This window comes from Centropristis striata, chromosome 10, assembly GCF_030273125.1.
Source record: "Centropristis striata isolate RG_2023a ecotype Rhode Island chromosome 10, C.striata_1.0, whole genome shotgun sequence".
NCBI lineage: Eukaryota > Metazoa > Chordata > Actinopteri > Perciformes > Serranidae > Centropristis > Centropristis striata.
In genome coordinates, this window is record NC_081526.1 from 35,634,025 (window position 1) to 35,646,039 (window position 12,015).

Genomic DNA, 12,015 nt, shown 5'->3' on the forward strand with positions numbered 1-12,015 from the left:
ATATCAAAATATTTGGTCAGATTTGTCATTTTTTAACCCTCTGAACCTCAAAACCACCAGCAGGTTTGACAAGTCTTAACAAATAGAAACAAACATCAACAAACTAAATTAATCACAGCTATCACCATCTACATCATTTGTATCTTTTTTTTGTCAATTTGTGTCTTTTTTGGTAATTTTACATCTTTGTTTGGTAATTTTGTGGGGTTTTTTTTGTCAATTTGTGTCTTTTTTGGTGAATTTGTATCTTTTTTTTTGTCTATTTATGCCTTTTATGGTGGTTTTATGTCTTTCGTTTCGGGTCATCTTTATTTGGTAATTTTGTGGGGTTTTTGGTCATTTTACATCTTTATTTGGTAATTTTGTGGTTTTTTTTGTCAATTTGTGTCTTTTTTGGTGAATTTGTATCTTTTTTTCGTCAATTTGTGTCTTTTTTTGGTCGTTTTCCTTTTTTTTTGCAATTTTGTGTCTTTTTTGGTGATTTTATGTCTTTTGTTTCGGGTCATTTTACATCTTTATTTGGGAATTTTGTGGGTTTTTTGGTCATTTTACATCTTTATTTGGGAATTTTGTGGGTTTTTTGGTCAATTTGTGTCTTTTTTCAGTCATTTTACATTTTTTCTGGTCACATTTGTGATACTTGTGGGCACTTGGAAAGGGTTTTTATATATTAATTCCATTTTATTCACATTTTTAAAGAACAATTTATCAGAGAAATTGAACTTTTTTTCTGATTTCTGTCATTCTAACTGTGTTATTCTGCACAAAGACATGTTTGAGTTCTGAAGATAATTAAATAACATCCTTACAAAGTTATGTCCAGTGTGTGGAGCATCAAATATCAAAATATTTGGTCAGGTTTGTCATTTTTAAACCTCTGAACCTCAAAACCACCAGCAGGTTCGACAAGTCTTAACAAATAGAAACAAACATCACCAAAAATTACTAAATTAATCACAGCTATCACCATCTACGTCATTTGTATCTTTTTTCGTCAATTTGTGTCTTTTTTGGTCATTTTACATCTTTATTTGGTAATTTTGTGTATTTTTGTCAATTTTTTGTCTTTTTTGGTGAATTTGTATCTTTTTTTCATCCATTTTGTGTCTTTTTGGGTGATTTTATGTCTTTTGTTTCGGGTCATTTTACATCTTTATTTGGTAATTTTGTAGGTTTTTTGGTCGATTTGTGTCTTTTTTCAGTCATTTTACATTTTTTCTGGTCACATTTGTGATACTTGTGGGCACTTGGAAAGGTGTTTATATATAAATTCCATTTTATTCACATTTTTAAAGAACAATTTATCAGAGAAATTGAACTTTTTTTCTGATTTCTGTCATTCTAACTGTGTTAGAGCTGCAGGGCTTATAGATTTATAGAGATTTTATATGTTGCAGTGAAATGAAAGGACCACGTTACTGGGACTCCTGCACACAGACCTCAGAGGTTGTTCGGGTCTCACAGAACCAGTGAGATCTTTTAAGAAATACTTTTATTTAAATAAAGTGTTTGGTGAACTGTGAGCTGACTGTGTTCAGTTTATAGAGCAGTTAACTGAGGAAACACAAGCAGGGTTACCTCATCTGGATACTCCATTAACACACACACACACACACACACACACACACACACACACACACACACACACACACACAGAGGCTGAGTCATTGCATTCAGCTGCCAGTCGACTGTTTCAACAACAAACAGCAGAAAAACATTTATTGTTATCAGCGCATGCAAATACACACACACACACGCACCCACACACACCAGCATTAATATGATATAAAGCAGGATACAAGATACAGATGCAGCTCTTAACACACACACACACTACTTTAAAACAAAGTATTAACCCTCAAACAGGACCAGCTGTAATGTCCTCGCTTCCCACACGTCCTCACTGTGTTGGTTAAGGATGTGTTCCGGTCCTCACTATGTAGGAAGTACCTACACACACACACACACACACACACACACACACACACTCAACTGACTGAGATCCCAGCTGTGTGTGTGTGTGTGTGTGTGTGTACACACAGGCAGGATGTGTGTTTGAAATAAAACTGTGTGACCTTAAAATGTCCATAAATGTATTTAAACGTTGATTAAACCTAAAACTTAATCTTTCAGCGGCTTCTCAATGATTTATTTTATTTGACATCATGTTTTATTTAAGTCCTCGGTTTACAGTCTCTCTCTCTCTCTCTCTCTATATATATATATATATATATATATAAACAAGCACCTGGGATTAAGTTCAGCTTCTATTCAAGCGGTCCTTTAACCCTTGTGTTGTCATAGGGATCAAAAATGAGCCTCCACTGTGTTTAACAGCAGAGGAAACCCCCTTAGTGAGCATTTCTCAACTTGAAATTCAATGACTTATCCTAGAATGACCCCAACATGAATAAAAGTCAAACATGTGTTCATATTTCCATGAAAGCTGAACACCAAGGGGTTACAAATCTTTTGTCCCAGGGGTCATTTTTGACCCGGAAGCCAGAAAACTGTTTTCATACCACAAAAAAACGGAAAAACGTGCAGCTTGCATGCTAAAAAAATATGTTTGCACCTATGCAGTACCTTTAGCAATAAAAATTATAAAAATAAACCCAGACTTCAGTAAAACAGTAAACCAAATATGACAGGTGTGAGTGGATTCCACTGATTTAACACAGTTTTCCTGTTCTGTCAGTGTGAAAACCTCGATGTTCACAGAGTTTGTGATGAGTGACAGGTTGTTTCTTCATGCAAAATAGATTTGGGGTTTAAAATTCAATCACTCTGCTGTATTTAAAGGGTTTAGTGAAGACGGGTAATTTTTGACCCTTAGGACAACACACGGGTTAAAATGTAATCCAATATTTAATCTCAGCCCGACTGAATCCAGGTCAGTTTATCACGGCTTTTAATGTGACGCAGGCTGCTGAGGCTCATCACTGAGAGGTCCATGCTGCAAAAAACTCCTCAACGTTCAATGGTGCTGAAGTCCCGAAAGCTCAAACTGTAACTGAAAGCCGGTCTAATGCTACCTGTACATCATTAGACTGTGAAGAGATCGGGGCGTTCCTGTGGTTGGTGATTGTATTACGTCACTGCGACTTGCGATCAAATGAAACACGTTCGATATGATCAAACCCAAGACGAGGAAAAGACTGATAGGAAACAGAGCAGATCACTACCTTACACTTAACCCTTTATCAGGTGAAGAACTATATTTGGTAACTTCAGTGGATATAAATGGTCCCCATGTCTCTCTGTTTGGTCGTAGAACCACATGGATTTCTTCGAGCTAAACAGCAAAGATCAGGCACCATGACATCTGACCAATCAGGATGATAATAATATAATAATATTAACTTTATTGACCTGGACCTCCAATGTAAAAATGACAAATTTAGACAAAAAATCTGCAAGAAACAGTCGTACAAACAGAGTTATTCTTCAATGACTTTGCAAATTTACTAGATAAAAGTGGCAAATCTACAAGAAAAAAAGTTGCAGATTTAAGAAACTTAAAGTGTCAAATCTGCGCGAAAAAAATCGCAGATTTACGAGAAGGGGGGGGGGGACAATTTTTTTCTCGCAGATTCACCACTTTAAATATCATAAATCTGCGCATTTTTTTCACATAGATTTGCCACTTTAATCTCGTAAAAAAAAATTCTCTAAATATTACCCCCCTCCCCCGGGTCTGCATGTTTTTTTACACATTCTGGCTGTATGTAATATCCTCCAATATTCTCTAGGTTTGAAATTTAGAATTTGTCCTATTTAAGGGTTAAAGATGGAGATGACGGGAGCGCCGTGACTCCAGTAAAACTCCTAGATTTACTAAAGACTTTCAGTTTTTAGTCTGTGGAAATCTATTGGTGTAAGCAGCATTAATGACTGGACCACACTGACACCAGGTGTGTTCTGGATCTTGTGGTGGAGTGGCGTTAACTTCTACAGACGTGCACAACCAACCACATGATCAGAGTAACAACAGACAATACGACAAGACTCACAGGACGTAGCAGTCAGGTTAGCATGTTAGCATGTTAGCACATATGCACCGTCATGCTGGAGATAACCAGGAAACCTGACATTTATCTGCAGAGAGAACACACACACACACACACACACACACACACACACACACACACACTCCAGCTTCAATCCTGATGCTGTTTAATGTGTGAGAGCTGCAGGTTCAGCGCTGACACAGCAGAACACTCTGCACTACACACTACACACACTACACTACACTACACTACACTACACACACGACTACAGCAGACAGACTACAGCTACACACATTGCAGGAACTACAGTACTACAGATATGCACACTGACACTACTACAAGTGCTACAGTACTACAGGTTATTACAGATACTGCAGGTATTGATATCAGGGCAAAAAAGGAAAGCCTGACCACATTAGGGACCACAAAGGAAATAAGCCTTAGGGCTTTATTGTGTCATCCCTGACTATTTTTTCTCTATTTATATAACGTATGGCACAGGTTGCGGTTTCATATTTTTTATATCAAGAATGGTCAAATAAAATCAATCAATCAATGATTTGATCCATGAGCCGAAATGATTACATAAATGTTGAACTAAACTCTGAGCAGCGTGCAGTGAAGAGAGATGAGCCACAGAATAACAGATTAGCAGCTAAACTCTCAGATCAATCGGCTGCGGACGATGTCACCGTCACCGATTACAGACTTCTCCTTTATGTTGTCAAGTCAAGTAGAGGCAGCGTTGTAGACGATGGAGGTTTGAGAGATCATTAAAGGTATCGCAACGTGTTTTTTCAGTAATATCCAAGAAGAGCACTGGGCGTTGATGCTGATCTGACATCATGTGACGCCGTTGGACCCAAAAGACTTTTCAACAACGCTCCAAACGACTCGTTTCACTGTCAGACTTTCATCTGGAAAGTCTAAAAGAGCCGAAAGATTAAATCCTTTTGTTCACACTTTAGATAGTGGAACTCTAAACAGACGTTTAAGAGCTGCAGAAGATCCATCTTTTATTCATGCACGGAAAGAGAACTTTTACTGAGCAGCTTTCATAGGAATGAACAGAGCCCCGCCTCAACCACTGCACCAGTTGTCCTTATATACACATGGTGATATCTCCTCAAGAAGTTGTACATATTTGAAACGTCTTCATCACGTCCTCTGGTTTTTGTCTCACTGGAGATTTTTGTACGTTTAGCGTCAGTTTGAGAAGGAAAAAGTATCAGATCGTCATCTGCAGGTTTATTAAAGTGTCTCTATTCATTCCACATGTCGTGTTTCTTGCGTTGCTTTGCGGCCAAATGTCAAATGTGCCGCTGCACATCAGACAGGCCTCCTCACTGTCTCATTTTAAATCTCTTCTTAAAACCCACCTCTTCTCGTTGGCTTTTAACACCACGTAGAGTGTTGATTCTGTTCTATTGTTTACTACATCTCTTTGTATTGTGTTATGGATTTATTGTTTGTGCAGCACTTTGGAAACCTTATGTTTGCTAAAATTGTGCTATATAAATAAAGGGGATTGGATTGGATTTGAAATCTGAAAAATCTGAGCTTTTCTTGAATGCACTACAGACAAACGTGTCAAAATATTCCTTTTTGCAGCTGATTTAGCAACAAAAAGGAGTGAATTAAAAAGCGAGGCCTGTGTTGTTCCTCTGCTGCTCCTTCACACCCTCCCTGTCTGTCTCCCTGTCTGTCTGTCTCTGTCTGTCCTCCTGTCTCGCCCCTGGGGCCAGGAGGAATTTCCTGAGAGAAGGAGGATGACTTTTCCATACACTTGGCGAGAGCGAGACACAGAGGGATAGAGCGAGAGAGAGAGGAAGAAGAAAACAACAACATCAGATGTTGACCTGCTGTGACCTCTCAGCACCAGTGAGAACATCCTGACAGCTGATACAGATGTAACCGGTTCCGTCTGATGTTTACAAGACGACAGAGGAACCTCACATGAGGGACAGATGGACCCGTCCCACAGCTGCTCCAAACCTCCCGGAGATCCTCCTGGATCAGCTGTGGAGAGACTAATCTCCCTCCCTCTCTCTCTCTCTCTCTGTGGGCGGGGCTTAATAGATCTAATCATCCTCTGGGGCAGTAGTTCTCAACCTTTTTGAGTCGCGACCCCCAATTTAACATGCATGTTGTCCGTGACCCCCGCTCACTGGACAGAATCTCACATGCACAGTTCAGATCACCCAAAAAAAGAAACAAAATGAGCAAAAAAGACACAAATTGACCACAGAATGATCAAAAAAGACACAAAATGAACAAAAAAAGACACAAAATGACCAGAAAAGACACAAAATGACCAAAAAGACACAAAAGGACAAAAAAAGACAAAATGACCAAAAAAAGACACAAAATGACCCAAAAAAGGAAAAAATGACAAAAAAATGACACAAAATTACCAAAAAAGACACAAAATGACCAAACCCCCCCCACAAAATGACCAAAAAAAAAGACATTAAATGACCAAAAAGACTAAAACACATTAACACATGAACACTTTAACACAGTGGAGACAGAGCTGACTTACAAAATGATTTGGCGACCCCCAGAAATCATCTCGCGACCCCAATTGGGGTCCCGACCCCAAGGTTGAGAATAGCTGCTCTGGGGAGCATGAATGCGCTCATTGATTTCATGACAATCTGCTGCTATATTTTCATCATATTTAAAGTGTAAAAAGTATAAGTATTTTTCTGCACGATGTTGCTGCAGGAGGAAGCCCTGCTGGTGTGTGCTGACTCAGCAGGTTTTCCTGTCTGATCTACAGTTGATTTCTGTGTTGTTGTTGCAGAAGCAAATGGAGGATGAGCTCCCAGCTGCAGCACATTACAGCAGAGTGCAGCTGTGACAGCTCAGCACATTTCAGACGGAGAATTCTACAAACTTTTTGTTTGTTTGTTTGAGGAGTAGAACGGTCAGTGACATTCCAGCATCACAGTTTGATTGACGATAATTGGCTCGAGTCTTAAATAATTTCCTGTTTGTGCAAAAACACTTAAAACACTCAAAACATGTCTCGGATTCTGCACGAGAGAAAACATCTGAATGTGAAAGAACTACACACCAAAACTGGAACTCTAATAACTATTTCACCTGCAGTATATTTTCCTTTATTCAAAAGATGTTTAGTGATAGAAAAATATTAAATAATTGTATTAAAAAGGGTGTAATAATCATGATTTGGGGGGATTTTTTTTTCAGTAAAAAACATAAAAAAGTCATTATGATGTGAAAGCAAAGTTCAATATTTAAATATGAAGGAACTGTAGAGGACTCATGTAAAATACCAGTTATGCATAATAAAAATGTTTCAATAACAAGTTATTTATTTGGCAGAAAAGCCTCATGATATAAATCATAATTACAACTTTAATTTGTCAAGGTAATTTGTTTTTATTGTGCTGTATCAAACAGTGTTATGTCACGGCAACAACACCAAAAAGTGGAAGAAAAAGCCCTCAAAAACTGTATAAAAAGGAGAAAAATCTACATTAATAAAATCAATGTTTGGGTTCCAGAGGGATAAAAACATAAGCACCAAAACCAGCTGGTTTAAGGTAGAAATAAGAGGGTCAGGGTTAAAAAAAAGACAACAACGGGACACAAAACCACTACAGGACTGTGATAGTGGCTGTTTTTTGATCCATCCTGCCCACCTGATGGTGAACATGCTGCTAGAAACATCATATTTCTACGTTGCTGATGAACATATCCAAGTCCAAGTCCATTATTCAAAAATGTTGCAGAAAAACATATGAAAGTGTGAGGTTTGCAGAAACGTTAAATGTCGACATTTCTTCTGAACTTGTGAATGCATATCTGCTGGTTTTGACAAGATAATATGTTTTACATAGGATACGATTTTATCCCGATAATATCGTCAAGAATATCGCTATCGCAAAAATAGCCTAAAATACCGTGATATTCTTTTAGGGCCGTATCGCCCAGCCCTACTGGGGAGGAAGCTGGACGCATCAACAGTTTGTAAGTAAAAGTATCCACAAAAAAACAAAACATGCTGTTAAATTACAACATTAAAAAACCCTCAAAACTTAATGAGCATCTTCAGAAATCAGCTGCTTCACGTCTTATCTGTGGTAATCAGCCGCTGAAATGTCTTCAATGTGAAACACAGAAACTCCTCCAGAAGACTCAGAGATGAAGGAGATGAGAGCAGCAGAGACCTGAACCAGGACAGGAGAACCCTGCAGGTCTCAGCAGCTGAAGTAGGGCAGGAGGGGGTTTCATACTCCAGTTAACCCTCAGCAGCTCTGCTCTGCCCCACTTTACTGCACGCTACTGTTACAGGGAGGCGAACGTCTCCAGAGTGGCTCAGCGACCACTGTCCAGCTGAGACGGACCTGGTTACAGAGTCCTCTGTTACTTATTTTGTTTAAAAACCATCATGCAGTTCAATGTGATGGACATCAGTGATTTTATGTTGCATATTGGGAACAAATTAAAGGGATTTAACCCCGTAGTTTCTGTATTTTACTAATAAAAGCGACAGTGAGGTCAAAGCTTCAAACCAAAAACAGAAACACGGTCTCTGCACACTTTTAATGCAAAGTTCCCGCCAACAACTTTTAAAGTGGAAACATATCTATTAAGATGGGTTTAAATTCCCCACATGGTCACTAGTTTAAAGTTACGCTCTGGAAGATCTGGGTTTTGTTCTCTCTAGCGGCCCTTGTGGTGACGAGCAGGAACTGCACCAGAGTTTTTATAAAGTTTCATCATCTGCAGTCGTCAATGATTCTTTGTTTAACTATAGAAAGAGTTTAAATGCAGCGTTTGCAGTGAACAAATGAAGAAACGACACTTCAGCGAGTGTGTTGCATTAGCTCCGCCCCCCTCTCTCCTGTGCACCAATCACAGCTGGGCTATAAAAAACAAACACTAACTGTCTTCTGAGAGTGTGATAGATAGATAGATAGATAGATAGATAGATAGATAGATAGATAGATAGATAGATAGATAGATAGATAGATAGATAGATAGATAGATAGATAGATAGATAGATAGATAGATACATAGATAGATACATAGATAGAGAGAGAGAGTTTTTTTTCTTTTTTGTTTTTCTTTTCTTTTTTATATTATTATATATTATTCATATATTATTATATGCTGATTGTAATTCAATGATTGTAAATATTGCTTTCTTTTATTGTTATTAGTTTTTCTTTTCTTTTAATTATAACAATTTATTGTAAATATTGCTTTCCTTATCTTGTTATCTTTTTTCTGATGCTTGCTTTGGCAATATATACATTGTTACATCATGCCAATAAAGCCAATTGAATTGAATTGAATTGAGACAGACAGACAGACACGTATCAATTATTTATTTTAATTTAAATCTTCAGGATCATGACTTTAAATCTAAATATCTTGCATCTTTAGACTTTTATATTCAGACATTTAACTCTGCTTCTCCAGCAATATAAAACCAGCAGCAGTGTGTGAGGCTGGTGGTGCTGCTGCACCAGGAGCAGCTCAGCAGACAGCAAAGTCAATCAACTTCAGTCCAACATCATCTGGCAACCAAACACATCCACCAATCAATCTGCAGGCAGCTCTTCCTGGTTTGCATTTCACCGAGTCTCCGGCTCGCTGCAGCAAAGCTGTTAGTGGATGAAATTATTTGCTTATTCATCTTATAGAGCAGGCCGGCTGCACTCCATCTCACACTATAAACCCTCTGCCAGGCTGGTGAAGCCCAATCTATAGGCACAGTTTATGGGAACAAGCTTTCAAATATGAACCTCATGCACGAAAACATCGTGCATCATCACTGCTGACATAAACGGCAGCTTTTCGATGCAAATTTTGCAGAAATGCATGGGTTTTTTTCAACAAATAGTAAATATTCCAACCAGAGAAGAAGAACAAGCCGTGACTCACCACACCAACACACCGAGCATCTCACCACCACGTTACAGCAAACAGGCTCAACTTTCAATACAGTTTAAGATCTTTACTGAAATATAATAATAATAATAATAGTCATAATAATAATAATAATAATAATAGTAATAATAATCCCTGAAGGGATCTACGCTGTAAAAAATATCAAAATATTTGAAATATTTACAGTTTTATTTTACAGGCTTTTTCTTGTCTACAAGACATACATTTTGTTTTTTTTCTTTCTTTATTAAGAAATAAAGGTTAAAAGTCTGGCAGTAAAGTCACCATATAATATTACATATACATATACAGATGATAATAATAATAATACATTTCCCCCCAGCATTAAGTGCAAATGCCATTACAAACTAAATACATTAACTGCAAAAATGAACTGCTTTTCTTTACAGTAAAACTTAGAATAAATCATCTGTAAAATAACTCGTTATTAAAGTGTTTGGCAACTTTTGCTGCCAGACTTTAGCCTGTTTTTTGTTTTTTTACAGTGTAATAAACATTAATGTTCAGTGCTGCAGGCTCAGCACAATGTTTCTATCAATTATCTGGACCAGCAGACAGTGAGACAGTGTAGAGCAGGAGGACAGGAGGGTGAGACAGGCTGACCCACACACAGACAGACAGACAGACAGACAGATGGCAGGCCTGCATGTCTGATGATGTTGAATTTTAAATGATTTGTAAATGGGTCTTGGGGCACAGTCAGAACCTGAGCAGGCTGCTTATCACAGAAAATACTGATGAAAGCACCAAACCATGAGGTTAAATATCTCCATATGTAACAAATAGGTGTAAATAAAGTGTATATTAGTGTGTGAGCAGTGTGGCAGCTGCGGGGGAACACGCCCATGGCTGTAACGTTAGATGATGCCACGCCTTGCTGGTGTCAGCTCCGCACGCCGGGCCTCCGAGCTGCAGCACCAGGCGCTGTCAGCCGGCTGCTGCTGCTGCTGCTGCCCGGCCGACCTGCGCATCCAGGCCGGCTCACGGAGCTCCGCCTGCAGGCCCCGGGCACCGAAAAACACACACATGCACCGAGAATCAGGCGGGGAGCAGCCCGCTGTGTGCAGCAGCAGCAGCAGCTCATAAATGCATCACAGCAGCTGATGTGAATGAAGCGTTTTTTCTGTTTTTTCTCCTCCGTCACCCCCCTCCACCTCCTCCTCCACCCTCTCCTTTCTCTGCATACACATGCAGCCACTGACGGATTAATTGGCTTTAATACAGCGGATGGTAATTACAGGATCCGCTGTCTGTCTGCCTCACAATAAAGGTTTGCGTTTCACCTGGAGGACAGATTTTATTCTCATTAGAATAAAGAATAAAAAGCAGCGAGCAGGGAGAGAGCGGCTGAATGTGGAGGGGCACAGATGCGTTTAGGTGAAGGGGAATCGGGCTACTTACTGTGCGGATCCGGGGAGGTTAGTGGGAGAAAAAAACGCAGCCAGCAGCGGGGACACGGAGGGAGGTGTCCGGGAGAGACCCGCGGGATGGCGGCCCAAGCTTCGTCCGGATTTCTGCCGGTTTTAGTCCCGGTTTTTACCGACTCCCCGTTCCCAGATATCCCAGATTTCCCTGATTTCTCCTGCTGCCACACTGAATCCCAACACCGCTCAGCACCAGGGTCAAGCTAGAGGCAGGACCACAGGTGGCTTCCGGGGAAGACTTTCACAATAAAATTTGATAATAGGAAATAAATGAAAAATACTTTCACAATAAACCCTCCGCACTGCTGTATGGAACAGCAGACAAGTTATTTGACAATAAAATAAAATACAATAAAATTAGATTAAATAACATTAAATGAAATTACCTAAGTAAAAAATTACTTTCACAATAAACTCCTCGCTGCCGTATGGAACAGCGGCCAAGTTATTTGACAATAAAATAAAATATAATAAAATAAAATGAGATGCAATAAAATAAAATTACATGAATGAAAAATACTTTCACAATAAACCCTCCGCACTGCTGTATGGAACAGCAGGCAAGTTATTTGACAATAAAATAAAATACAATAAAATTAGATCAAATAATATTAAATGAAATTACATAAGTA

The 12,015-nt window shown here is 38.9% G+C and overlaps 1 protein-coding gene across 3 annotated transcripts in view; it reads right to left on the reverse strand.

Moving 5' to 3' along the window:
- Positions 1–11,674, reverse strand: part of raph1a (Ras association (RalGDS/AF-6) and pleckstrin homology domains 1a) — an 82,212-nt gene extending 70,538 nt beyond the window's left edge. For all 3 annotated transcript variants that reach the window (XM_059342684.1, XM_059342685.1, XM_059342683.1), the window contains exon 1: positions 11,361–11,674. The gene's annotated coding sequence lies outside the window, so the exon portion shown is untranslated. The remainder of the gene's footprint in view (positions 1–11,360) is intronic.
- Positions 11,675–12,015: the final 341 nt, after the last annotated feature.